The 14,311-nt window shown below is 40.2% G+C and overlaps 1 long non-coding RNA gene across 3 annotated transcripts; it reads left to right on the top strand.

Moving 5' to 3' along the window:
* The first annotated feature begins 313 nt into the window (after positions 1-313).
* LOC138024857 (uncharacterized) lies at positions 314-13,500 on the top strand. 3 transcript variants are annotated; one of them, XR_011127068.1, is made up of 4 exons: positions 314-907; positions 2,709-5,861; positions 12,181-12,240; positions 12,568-13,500. It is a non-coding gene; the product is annotated as an uncharacterized lncRNA (long non-coding RNA). The 3 variants fall into 3 exon arrangements; XR_011127069.1 differs by having other exon boundaries at positions 315-907; positions 2,709-5,361; XR_011127067.1 differs by lacking the exons at positions 12,181-12,240; positions 12,568-13,500 and adding an exon at positions 10,692-11,645 and having other exon boundaries at positions 315-907; positions 2,709-5,361.
* The last annotated feature ends 811 nt before the right edge of the window (positions 13,501-14,311 follow it).

Genomic DNA, 14,311 nt, shown 5'->3' with positions numbered 1-14,311 from the left:
AGTATAAATCTCAACAATGATATTCACTAAGAAATAAAATCGCATAATGCCATGCAACATTTGAAATATAAATTGTACATTAACAATAAAGTATTCTCCTTTGTCTCACGATGTGGTCACTTGTGATGAAGATCGCGACGTCTCGACTGCGTACTGCTAGTCTTCATCAGGCGATGAGGTCGGCTGTTTACGCGTCACCTTTTAAGCAGGATGCTCCGCTGTGATTGGTTGTTTTTCAGCAGATGTGATTGGTCAATTTCAATCCTCGCTGTTTCGGTGTGTTGTTCCTTCGGCGGTCTGCTGCCGTACGGTTCTGCTGTTGTTGTGTTTCTTGATCGTGGGCATCCATGCTTCCGGAATTTCTATTCTACTATCCCTGTTGATGTTGTTAGGGTGAAGTCTTATGTGAATCGCCTCTTTGACCCTGCGTGTGTACCAATGAGGATCATGGTCAATAAACTTTACTTCGTTCCAAAGCGGGCTGTGTCCGGTGTTGTTAGCGTGTTCAAACGGCGGAAGTCTGGGTACGGGCAAGTCGAATGTCTTGCTCATGTTCTTTGACTCTATTTTGCATAGGTCTTCCAGTCTCGCCGATGTAGACTTTACCGCATTCACAGGGAATCCTGTAAACTACGCCATCTTGTTTAGTCGGTTCGACAGCGTCTTTCGGTCGTACTAGATGCGATCTTAACGTAGTCTCCGACTTGAAAACAGCGCGTATGCCTTGTTGTTGTAGGCAGCGGCGAAGTTGTTCGGATAGGTGGTAAAACCGCAGTAGACTTGTACTCGATCGTGGGGTTAGCACTGCTACTCGGTTTCCCGGTCTTGGTGATTATTCACTGCCTGATGAAGACTAGCAGTATGCAATCGAAACGTCGCGATCTACATCACAAGTGACCACATCATGGTATGCTTTATTTTTTGTTAACTTTCTTTATTTTGATATGTCAGCCGTATTTGTAATAGTGAAGACACGACGCTTTTTAATTCATAATTATTCTCTGTAGTGAACGAATTACCAACTTGAAATGGCAAAATGGGTACTTTTAAAAAGCAGAGGACTCTTACATGTTTTTGTTATACGTGTACCTCTCGGCAAAAGACACCGGAACGAACTTGACAATATTTAATTCTTTGTTTACGTTCCTAAAAGGCAAAGGGGACGGTTAAAATAAAACAACTACTAGATTTATTACACGACCACGGCAGTTAGAGGGCATCAGCACACTGGTTACACCATTGCCCCTCCAATATCCATTAAATATTGGACTGTGTATTGTCCCGAATGATTCCTTATCATAGCTGTTATTTGTTTGTAAAACAACGTTAAAGGATTCTTTCCTGACACACGCAGTGAGTGCTCAACAGAAATCTCGCTCTTTCCCTATGCTTTCCGATGTCCCCTTTTTTCTAGCTGTGCCAAAAACCCTTTTTTTCAGTCACGTTATTAAAACAAGCTTGTTCGGGACCGGTCCTCGGTCGATGCGCCCTGTCAGTACTGTCAAGACCTGAGGCTGATATTCCTCCAGCTGGTTAATGACATGTATATACAGAACTAAAAAGCGGAGTGTCGTATGCCCAGCCGCTTGACTGAATCTATAATTTGCATGATTGGTGATATCTATCAGTCAATTCTACGAGCCGTACTTTTAGCCAATTTCTTCTTTTGGCGTCGCATAGTAGAAACACCCATGTCAGTGTATAATCCGTACAGACCAATACGGCGGATAATCTTTAGGGATAAAGCACTGAATAAAAAGAAACTAGGGATGTGAGGTGAGCGATTTTTAGCTCGCAGGATTCAGTTTCTCATTGACGTTGTTTTTTGTACTATTTCCTATATTTTTTTACTCAATAACTAGTAATTACCATGAGTAAGTGGAATGCTGCCGAGAGGAAGGGAAATGTAACACATGGTGCTCTAGTTGGTTGTATCTGGTTATTAAAAAATTTGAGATGGTTTGGATGCCTTCGGCTCTTTTGCTTTTACTATGAGTAGACCTCCCACTGAGATGTTTTCTTCATAACAGGTTGATCCAGTTAATAAAAGAAATATGTTTTGATGGTAAAATGACATAACAGGAAAAAATAGATAGTTGATGCTATTGGTTTAGACCGATTGATTGCAAGAATAGAAGAACATTGAAATTGTTCGGAATTAATTGGGATTGTTTACAAATAAATAGATAAATGTGTGATTGGAAAATGCACGTAAGCGATTCTCATTGCGGAATAGTTAGGTTTTCTATATATGTTGTTACTTATACTCGTATTCAGGTGTATCTGTTTTAGATTTTTTCGTTCAATTTTTGTTTTGTTGTTGTCTGGTCCTGTTATTTTCGAATGATAGGGATTTGTCCTTGGCTTACGGTGGAAATCAGTAAAAAAAACAATTAAATCGATATATGGACTGAGTGTCGGTCGATATGTCGACTAAAATTTCGACCGACATGTCGATCCATATGTCACCGACGTTCCACCGATACTCTAAAGACACTCGGATGATCTACTCTACCGTCCTTCCTGTTACTGAATTATATTAGGGTCACAAGTGCACCTAACCCATAATGTTTCGTTTGGGTAACCATTCTGGAGTAACGGTTTCTTAAGATCAGAAAAAGATGCCTGTAATAAGGTTGTTGTGGAGCAAAGTCGTAAGCAACTATCGGTCAAAGTACGTATTAAATTCATTTTGTATTTTCTTGCAGTAGAAGAGTGATACTTGGTATATAAGCCAGTGAAAGTCTGAAGACATCTCCCGATTCTCTTCCACTTCCATCGTGAAAGATATATTGGGATGCTTGCTGCTCAAGTATTGTAGGAAATGTGTACATAGTTAAAATTTCCATATAATTTATGTACAGTAGTGTACTTACATTTCTCTGTTCCTTTGCCGACGTCTTTAATGCACACGTTAACAAAATCATAGAATCCGCAAAGGATTAGTTAAATTTAGGGAAATAGGAAATTCCGAAGATTTAATCAAGGTTTAAAATTTGATTTTGAAGTTGGACCAGCCTGGAGTGCCCTTTGGAGGGAGTCGCCTGTCTGGTTGAGTTTCTTTTCTTTTTTTTTTTTTCACTTCAGTCTTTCAAAACTCCTTATAATTTGAATCAAGAGAATAAAATTGATTTTCTCTTGTTTGCATTCAAATTCGTACATACAGTAGAAACAAAAATTAGAGAGCTTGAATATTATCTTCAGGAGGGAACATGGTAATCCAGTTGATTTTTTGAAAACGAATTCCCAGTGCTGAGCCGTTTCTGCTTTCTTTTGTTTCGTTTTAAACAAACCGTTTACGGTAGTAAATATAAATGCAATTTGTGTACCCACGGGACACCTAAAGAGCTTCCGCTTCCTTAAAAGTTCCTTAACTGTCAGTCGATATAGCGGCCGCGTGTCGACCAACCACTATCGACCGATAGTATTGGCTGAGTAACTGATATGTCGACCGTTATTCGGTCGATACTCGGTCGACGAGTGCCATAAGTACAAAGTGACGGTACTAACTGGGCACTAAAATCTAGTTCCTTGGTGTATTTGTGCTTTTTCACGTTACGATATATAAAAGGCCGACTGGGATAATAGGCCCATGAAATACATTGAGACAGCATTCCATATCATGGCACCTCTCTTATTGATTGTACAGTTTTAAGAAAATAAGTCTTAAAACGAGGGACCGTAGTTAGCAGGTATGGTCTACGATTTATAACGTAAGAATAGCAAACTGCGATACCAGTTTGATAAGTTCATTGATCGTCAGGGTGAGTGTATTCCTGTGATGGATATTTGTTGGTGCCGGGCGTTTCAACAACCTCAGTTGAAGTGAATATTGTTTTCAGGTTGTAAAAACGTCATTCACCAACAACACCGAGTCCTTCACTCACTTGGACGCTTAAGCTCTTCCAAGAAATGTCATTCTTGAATTAAAACCATTTCAATTTCAAAAATATCGAAGACGATATCAAAGTTGTTGAGGATTAATAATTAAATTGCCTTTTGTCGTGGACACAAGTTCATTAAAACCTTTACGGGCTTCATTTGATGATATAATATTCTATAGGATCATGATGATTGTATGCAATCATTGCGGAACTGTGCTGATTTAGATGCGTGCTTGCTCTACCAAGGAAGATAGGACCGGGCAAACGTCGTATTATGACTTCTTTGCAATTGGCGGTTCTAAGCAGAAAGCATATCAGCATATCAGTGGCGAAACAGCAGCAAATGCCTTAAAGGTCCTTAAATGCTGCCGAAGAAGCCACCTGTGGCAACTTGCTAATGCAATGGTACTTGAGGAACCGAGTACCTACACTGTTTTCTATTGTGGTCATCCAGAGGGAGAAATAAAAGACCTTCGCAGCATTAATATTCAAGACTGCCCCTTTAAACCATAATCCACTAACTCTGTTTAAACCACGAAGAGAACGCGGAGTTATGTAATAGAGGGGCCGGAGTGAATGTTGCGAGTAAAATCCGGTCTCCAGTTGAATCCGTTAATACCTACGTTGAATATGTACTCAGATGAACTGAAATTTTATAGAGCCCAAATTAGAAAAATTAGGGTCAGGTCAGGATTAATTTTGTTTGTTGTATATGGCTATCATTAATGACTTATTATACAAGAGTAAATAGCGAATCGTTGTAGTGTACTGGTGAAGGCACAGGACTATAGATACAGATATTGAGGAATCGAGTTCCAGTGCCGGCAAGTGCATAGTATAGTTGTTTGTTCCCATACTATGTTGTAATGTTGAGGCTAAAGAGAGAAGTGTATGAATGCATAACGCAATAAGACGACGGTAAGAAACGTTACGAAGATGTGAGATGTCCCATATCGGGGGGGTCGATTTAAACTAGATGTACAAACCAATAAAATGTGATGACAAACATTAAGAAGATGTGAGATGCGTAAGACCGAGCTGGAGGGAAGGTATAGGTGCGTCTATCCCTACTTTGGGGATTTATAGCTGATTTAAACTAGATAGAGTGCACATTCATCCTAAGTAAACTTAGGATCACCGACCTTCGTTAAAAACGGATTCAACCTGAGACCGGATTTCACCCACAACATGAACAGTCTGAAGTGTGAATGCCGAGCACGTGATTAGTGAAAAACTGCGGAAATCTATTGAAAGTACTGTCTTCCGGTGTTGAAGGAAAGGCCACAAAAACGCCCTCTTTGCCGAGAAAATTGACCGACATAGTGTCATTGATACAAAAGCAAAACCCATGTTACGAAAGACTGAAGAAGAATCATGGACACTGCGACAATAAACAAAAGACTCCGAAAAAGCGCGGAAAACTCACATACGTTCGCTTCGTAAGAGGCTCAGAGAATTAAACTCTCAGCACAGAAAGGTAATGTAATCAAGATACTACGGCGACAAGCCAAATAAATAAACTAGCGACATGGCAAAATTGTAGATTTTTACCACAGATGTAAGCAGCACCTACCGTGTAGCATGAAAATTTTGCGGGTTCTAATTTTAGCAGATTTTGTGGATTGACCCCGATTCGCAAAAAGTAGTTCCCGCAGAATCAAAAAAAACACGCAAAATAAAACGCCGCAAAAAATTAACTTCCTTCAGTCAAATTAAAAATTCCGCTTTCAATAGATGTTTGCCACTTGGGCAAAATACACTGTACTTACCATGATTTACCATTGGAAAAAGCAACCAGAGCTTAGCTACCTACGGTAGTCTATATCGCAAACAAAACAAAGGGCAGAAAATGTCAAGTGAACAGCAATTCGGTATATTAGATTGGCACGAATGGGTGATCTGAAGGAACAACGTTTGCTTGGGCATTTGCAAACTGGCAAACCGTCCGCATAATGAAACAGTGTTTTGCTGTGCGTGGTAGGAGTAAGCTTTTTCTTTCGTTTTCTTGTTGTTCAGTTCCTTTTGCGCGGTAAGGCCGGATTACAGTGATACCGTGTGCAAGTATAGTGAACTTTGACTCTTTCAAATGAGATAAAATGTACTCATTCTCTGCTGTTTGAACAGAGAATCGCCAAAATTAGTTCCCAGTAGGAATTTCAGTCTTCTCGAGCCGCAAAAATCAGTTTCCGCAACATGACCACAAGAAGTCTCCAATCTGCAAAATAAGACTCCCGCAAAATTTTCGTGTTACAAGGCAGGATTCATTCCATAAATACAAGAGATAAGCTCTCAATCCTGTAAGCGCTGACGGTTGTGGATAGGGAGAATACCTCTCAAAAAGCACTTTTATTGAAATATTATTTGGTGATCAAGTTCTAACGGCCTTAACTTGAACAAAATTTGTAAATTTCATATAAACCAAATTATGCAAATTCCCTCGGAATTTGAAGCAACGTGAGCAGGTTTTTAAGTGAATGATATTAATGTAATGACCAAGAATATTTTAATATATATATTTTTTAATCTGCCGCTCCGCTTGTAGCGGAGTTATAGAGGTTCGAAGTCGGCCAAAATCCAATACATTCACTGTAATTAAACCAACCAATATGATGTCAGAAACCGTGAAAAGTTCTATTGGAATCCCTGGTAACGAAGTGAAGCATTTCAGAAGACCCAATTGCACATATAATAATAATCAACTCATATCAAATCGTAGCTTGAATTTGAGGGGAGCGGGAAACCGGAGTACAGGGACAGGAGTACCCAACGAACACTTTTTCTAAATTCATCTGTTATTGACTTACACGATATGTGGGCATCCCTTAAGACATTTTTGGTTTATATTTAACTACCCTGGGAAATAAATATCCGCTCTTCAGAGCCAGCTAGCAAGAGATTATTTTCCGAGGTCGCCAGCCAGCATCCATTATTTTGAGGCCTTTTCCTAGCCAGGAAGGTATACATTTCGATGTGGGCGCCAGCCAGCGGTAAATATCATGTTGAAACCCTTCCCAACCAGCGATAGTTATTGGAAATTTTCCTTTTGCCAGTAAATAATGCTCTTAGCCCCACCCACCCCCCGAAACTGTAACCAAGGCAACAAGGGCACAATAATAAGACAGCGTCCTCATTTCTTGAAGCGGACGATCGTGTGATTTACTTGGAAAGAAAATGCATTATTATTGTGCTGTCATCGCACTATGAGTAACAGACACCAACGCAAGCACATAAAAGGTCACATCCAGGTAGTCTGAAACCAAGGCAACAAGGGCACAATAATAAGACAGCGTCTTCATTTCTTGAAGCGGACGATCGTGTGATTTACTTGGAAAGAAAATGCATTATTATTGTGCTGTCATCGCACTATGAGTAACAGACACCAACGCAAGCACATAAAAGGTCACATCCAGGTAGTCTGAAACCAAGGCAACAAGTGCACAATAATAAGACAGCGTCTTCATTTCTCGAAGCGGACGATCGTGTGATTTACTTGGAAACAAAATGCATTATTATTGTGCTGTCATCGCACCATGAGTAACAGACACCAACGCAAGCTCATAAGAGGTCACATCCAAGTAGTCTGAAACCAAGGCAACAAGGGCACAATAATAAGACAGCGTGTTCATTTCTCGAAGCGGACGATCGTGTGATTTACTTGGAAACAAAATGCATTATTATTGTGCTGTCATCGCACCATGAGTAACAGACACCAACGCAAGCTCATAAGAGGTCACATCCAAGTAGTCTGAAACCAAGGCAACAAGGGCACAATAATAAGACAGCGTGTTCTTTTCTCGAAGCGGACGATCGTGTGATTTGCCTGGAGTATTTTACTTTATGACTATGAAGTTTATCTTTGGTTTTGAACGGTGCTGTTTCGAATGGAACCTTAACTTCCGTTTGTCAAGTTTTCTATGTCAAGTGGAATTACATATCCACGGAACTCGAACCGATCTTTCGTACTGTTTTTTAAAATTACTATTTTTAATAACGCTTTGTGCTATAAAACCCCTGAGATAGGCAACAGAGAAACTGAACAGACACAGAAATAGAGAAACTGAACAGACGAACATCGCGAAGCGAAGTACCACGTGGTCTTCAATGGCGGTCAAGTTTAATTTTGCTCTCGTTTTTCCACTTCTGTTTGCCACCCTTTTTCATTCTTGGTAAAAGGAAGGAACGGACACGTCTTGTTCCAGTTTGCTGTGAATCTGAATTTTCTCTAAGGAAAGATCGATTCCAAAAATTTCTCGATGCTCGTGTATGTTTGCTAAGTTCATAGCGTTCACTGGAATCAAAGCTTGGGGTGATCGCTCAAAACAAAATTGGCATCTGGTTGGCGGCCGCCTCTAAAAGCGTACGCGATATGGGGGCGTGAAAATAAACAGACCTGCAGTCCAAACTACAAGCGCGGATCTTTAGTTGACAAACTTTTATCAGTTTAAAGTGGTAAATTTTTTTGCCAAACTGAAAAGGTTTACGGTTGAAACTAAGGCTTATCTTCCTCCGGAATTATAATTAATTACGAACATTAAAAAATGGTTTCATAGTGTCAATTCTGCTTGACATGACCGGGCGGAAAAGCGGCAAAAGCGCCCACTTTATCTTAAAAGGAAACGCCAGTCTCCTTGGCTCGCTAGGTACCAAGCTTGAAACTCACAAAGTAACAGGGAAAATTTACAATCACAAAATTTACGAACATATGTAAATTGCTACTATTTAAGTGACATTGTAAAATAAACGAGAGATTCTAAAATATCCAAACTATCATTCAGGTCTTAACCAATAAAAAAGTATACAGTTTTGCACAGCTTAACATGTATCTGTCATAAAGTGAAATAAAACTGCTGTAACTCGTAACTGGCCATTGCTTCGGAGGGAATTTCGTACCACAACCAAATGGTTAAACCCTGTGAAATCATCAACTTAGCCCGATTATTTTGAACGCAGAATTCAGACAAGAGGCACAGTTGCGTTTGCGTTTGCACCAGTGTTTTTACGGGAAAAAAGAGAGACGCGGCTTGTTTAAAGAAATTTAAACGAAAATAATTAAGTTCTTAACGTTACAAATTTTCTCATTAAATATTTCTTTGTACGCTTACTATTTCTCAGTGATTTCCCCTTCTGTTGCTTTGCAAATGCACGGTTACATGTACATATCCAGACAAGCGAAGTTCGAGCATTTTTTTTTTGCTATCTTAGATCTTAGTGATAGTCAGGTTAGTGTTGAATCGATATTGGAGATGTTATAAGCGGCTCAATCGAAGTGAAAAAAATGCATGCATTTAGAGAAAATTGTCCTTTTCAGTTATACCTCTACTAACTATGCCACAAAAGTTGATTAAACAGGGAGTAATCATATTTGCAGCTGCAGCGACACTGGAAAAAAACTGTTGCGTTGTACTTTGAACCATCCCCAGCGTACAGTAAAATACCATGATCGAAACAATAAAAAAAATGAAACAATTCTACTTACCCGTTCACTGACAAGGTACTTAAATAGACCGCCACCATGTTCCTTAGTTAATGAATGAGAATAAGGAGAAAGAGTGAGATGGACTACTACCGCGGTGCGCAGCCATTTATGGATGAATGAGAATCGATTTTTTTACCCGAGATATCTATCTGCCAGATCTGCGCGTGGCTTAAAGAACGAGCAATATATTCTGGAGAGGTTGTTCTCGATTTCGAAGTTTTTGTTAATTCACATTAGGGTTTGGGTAGTTGTACGAAAAACCATGGAGCGCGGTAGCAGAATATTAATCAACTCCATTCCCAACCTCTCTCTTCTTATCTTAAAGTGCCGGTGGCAGAACTTTGACAAAACCCCGAAAGGTAAACCGGTACTTATTCAAGAAACGATGGCGATTTGTGGAGACACAACGATAGGTAATTCAATATACAAAAATACAAAATTTAAACATTAACAGTTCCATGCGAAATGTTAGCCCACGTTACCTTTCTCGCTTTGTGTCCTTGATGTTGTCCAAAACGGCGGTAGCCTAAAATCCGTTCGGTAAACACTGAATTGAATTGCAAAGGACGGAATTAAAATCAAATTCTGCGATCATTCCATAAGGACTTTTCCACAATCTGATCAAAATAAATACTACGAAAAATCCTGCTTACCTTATGGTGGTCCTTTAACGTTTTCAGATACAAAAAAGCTATGCATCACTCTATGATCCGGGCGAACTACTTGCTATAGGACTGCTGGAACAGCTAAGCAAGGGTACAATACAGCGTGCGCAATTTGATAGGGAATATTAAGGGTTGAGAACAGACGGTTGTCATCCAACCGCACACATTCGTGATGACAGGCAACATTGTGTAGGGGCGTTGGAATTATATTTAAACAAGAAGAGTCTTTGTTTGATTGGTAAATTTTTTTTCCCTGACAATTTTCCTCTGCCGTAAATCTTATAGGAAACCGCCTTCCCCCCCAAGATTAGAATGAACCCCTCACAGCCTTCCCTGCTAGCAGAGGTCTCTCACGGCGAGGCAAAAATGAGAGGCGCCCGCCTCTTTGAAGGAGATCATTGCGTGACGAAATCTTGATTGATAGAAGCCAGAAACTAAAAGGAAATTTTCTATCATTCCTCTGTCCAATTAATTACATGCTTGAGCTAAAAGAACTTTACGCCAGTGGACAAAGTGAACAATGTCTTAGCCAGGAAAAGAACCTGAGCTTTATATAGCCATCCAGGAAAAACGTTTTAACATACTTTATTAGGTTTTCATGTCTCAGTGAGCCAGAAGCGGTTTGTGTCAAAGACCAGCCAGCTCACTCTTGAAATTTTTTTTCAGCCAGCCAGCTCGAAAACAGCCTGCAGAGCAGCTTTTTTGTGGAGCGGTTTCGTTGGGTACTCCTGCAGGGAGAAAAACTCTCGAAGCAGAATCCTGCGAGAACCAACAAACGCAATCCACATGGAAGCCAAGACTGGGCCACATTGGTGAGAAGCGAGTGCTCTCACCACTGCGCCATCCCAAACACAAGGCATCACGCAGTCACCTTTAAGCCTATCTGAGATGAGCTATGCTGTCACTCGTTATTCGACTTTGTAACTGCGCGATGCAGTTCAAGTCAGACCCACATTTCAACCGGTTGTAGCTCACCATAGAGTCTCCAGTAGCGCAGGGGTTAGAGCATCCGATTAGATCAAGGAGGATCGTGGGTTCAAATCGCATCTGGATCTCGAATTTTTTCCGAACTTCCAGTGAACCAAAGTAACGACTCAAAAATGGAATGGCATTCTCCCACTAGTTGGCTTGAGCACTAACACAGGTCATGGATTCATATCCCGTTCAATCCTGAATGCTTCAGTTCTCATTACTGTTTAAGTGAGAGAAAAAGCAGTGTAATTTTTTCTTTTTTTTTTTTTATCGGAAAAATCCGAAGACGGAGGTTGACGTGGCTGAGACACACATTTAGAAGGGATGACGGGGCTTAACTATAGTAATTGCAAATGAGAGAGTGTGCAGGAAGAGGAAAATGGAGGGGAGAGAGCGCCCAGCAATGACTTAATGATAATAATAATAATAATAATTATTATTATTATAATAACTTATAGAGCGCTCATTCTATATAATATTCAAGAGTGCTTAAAAAATAACATTTATATATAAAATTAATAGAAAATACATGTGAATAAAAAATACTACATAGAGGATCTGATATCCTAAAAATAGAGTGAACTAAAAGTGAGAATAAAAAGAAATAAATTTAAAATTATGAACAATTATAAGATAGACTGAAAAGAACAGTTTTCAGACTTTTCTTAAATTGTTCGAGTTTTTCACAGTTCTTAATGTCCTCTGGTAAGGTGTTCCAGACCTTAGGGGTGGCTGCTGAGAAGGCACGATCTCCTGAAAGGTCTTACATTTGGTGGATAAGGGCTTGAGTAATAGCTGGCTATTCTTCTGAGTGAATAGTGACTCTTAGTCTGTAACCACGAATTTCCGTGTAATTAGTTTTCATTTGTTTTCTCCTTTCTTGGCTGTTCCTATTTTAGTTTGCCTAGTCCGTAATTAAGCCCCGCTTTTTTTTTTGTCTATCTTTGTCACACTACCTCGTTAACACCCTGTAAGGCTCGTATTGTTCCCTGTGTCAGTTTCGCTGGTATTGTTTAGTTTTCGTGTATAAGTTTGTCCATGTTGTATGCAAAACCGTTTCTGTAATCCGGAGAGCCGCACAGATCTTGTACGTGTCGTGTTTTTTTTCTGAATTCCCCTTCCTTTGATTTTCTATTTCTACCTTTCCTTATAATCTCATGTATGTGCTCCGTTTTCCCTTTAGTGAATCGTCAAGTGCGATATTAAAGTGTGCGCAGATTCGCTAACATAGTCTATACCACAGGTAAGTCTGATAAGTAAGATGGGGCCATCCCTATCAAAACCTTGAAGGTGAGCTAGTAGAGCGATTAGACGATTTTGTTTCCTCGGTAAGAAATTTTCGGATCTTATTTATCTTGTAAAGGGCGCCCAAAGCTTTACTACAGACTTTGCTAACGTGCTTATTCATTGTCATACATTTATCAACCCAGGCACCAAGGTCACGTAGCGAGGAGGCTGACTTAATCTCCGACAGACCAACATTGATAACGACCATTCTAACTTTAGATAGTTGATGACGAGATCCTATAATAATAATTATAAATTCTGTCTTATTGTCATTTAACTTCAGCTGGTGATTAACCATCCATGCCCTTATATCAGCAATGCAGTCCTCTAGTGCTATGAGAGCTTTTTCTTGTGATGAGGGGGTTGAGTCAGGTCGAAATAACAAATAAAGATGGGTGTCGTCTGCGTAGCCCTGTGCATCTGGGAGGTGCTTATCAATAACATGAAAAAGACGGGAAGTATACATTATGAAGAGAATTGGCCCCAGAAAGCTCTCTTGTGGCACACCAGAAGAAAGATCAAACGGTTTAGATGTTGACTGGTGAATGACCACATGCTGCTTTCTATCAGTAAGAAAAGATATTATCCACTGAAGAGCAGTATCACGAATACCAAAGTCATTTTCATGTTCTTCATGGTGACTTGGATGATGGTATCAAACGCAGCACTGAGGTCAAGGAGGACTAGCAGTGTTACCTCCTGTTTATCCATGTTTAATAAGATATCATTGTGGACTTTGAGAAAGCGGTCTCAGTAGAATGATGTTGGCGGTAGGCTGACGTATGTGAAGATAGAGAAGATGGAAGAGGACGGTAGAGAAAGTTGCGCGGAAAGATGCGAACTGTTCACCGGTATCAACTATGCCAATTGACGGAAATAGACAGGGACAAATTAAATGGCCACGATTTGAGTGCTAAGTGAGTACTGCTGAAGTAACGTACATAACCGCGATAGTCTAACATCTTAATGGAAAGTTCTATCCGTCAGATCTCTATTCAAAGTATATTCAAAAGGTGTCAGGCTAAAATTTAACATACCGGTGTAGGTGGTTTAAATTTCCTTACCGAAATTTACCCATTTTCCATACTACAACCCTGGTGATTTTCATTGCGCAAATATGACAGAAAATCGCAACTCTGGAGACAATCTTTGGAAACATTTCCTTCATTTAAATAGAACTTCCCGAGCCCTGAAATCAACATATAACGGTTTTAGATCCAACGGTCAGTAAAGGGCTCAGAGAGGCTGTCACCGGCGGTTTTTCTTTCTTTTTCTTTTCATTTTTAAAAGTTTATTAATATACCACGCTGCGCCTCGCGATATTCAAGACAAACAGCAGGTGCCCCAAACCCGATTAGAGTATAAATCTCAATTCTATCTCGTCGCTAGTCCTATAGTCGCTGTGGAGCTACATGAGATGCATGCGCGCTAACTAGACAATTGCATGAATGCTTTCTAGTCAATCGCCACGGATTTTGACCCTCCGCGAGTTTTGATAATTTTTTTTGTACAGCCATTTGTCTCACCTTTTGCTAAGCGTTTGGGAAGTTCCTAAGTGTGGTTTTGTTTTTACTAACCAACTTTTATATTCAGGCCAACATGGAAAACGATTCGCAAAGCGAGGCCTCAGCCGAGAGCACACAAACATGTCTGGAACAGATTCACAGAGCGCCAATACTAAGCTCGAGCTGGCTCTCGACCAGCTTAATGCCAATATACGCAAGATGTCTACTGTTTTAGGGCAGTTTTGCCAACGTATCTCCACCGGGGAAAGCTCTTGCAAAGCTGCAAGCCCTCGATGCTAGCCAAGTGTACAATACCAAAAACGCACTCGAAATGCAAGTCTCTCTTCAGATGAAGATAGCCTTGTTCCGGGACTCCCTCTTACCCCTCCCTGAAAATGGGCCTGGGACCCAGGCGGGAAAAGGTAGAGTCCTGTATTACTTGCAGGCGCATGCTCAAAATGACGCATTTTTTTTCCCCAAAACTGGGGAAAAACTATATTTGGAAAAAAGATTCTTTATTAG

The sequence above is a fragment of the Montipora capricornis genome, chromosome 11, assembly GCF_036669925.1.
Source record: "Montipora capricornis isolate CH-2021 chromosome 11, ASM3666992v2, whole genome shotgun sequence".
NCBI lineage: Eukaryota > Metazoa > Cnidaria > Anthozoa > Scleractinia > Acroporidae > Montipora > Montipora capricornis.
The sequence above is the reverse complement of the archived record's forward strand: the minus strand, read 5'-3'. Positions and strand labels throughout refer to the sequence as shown.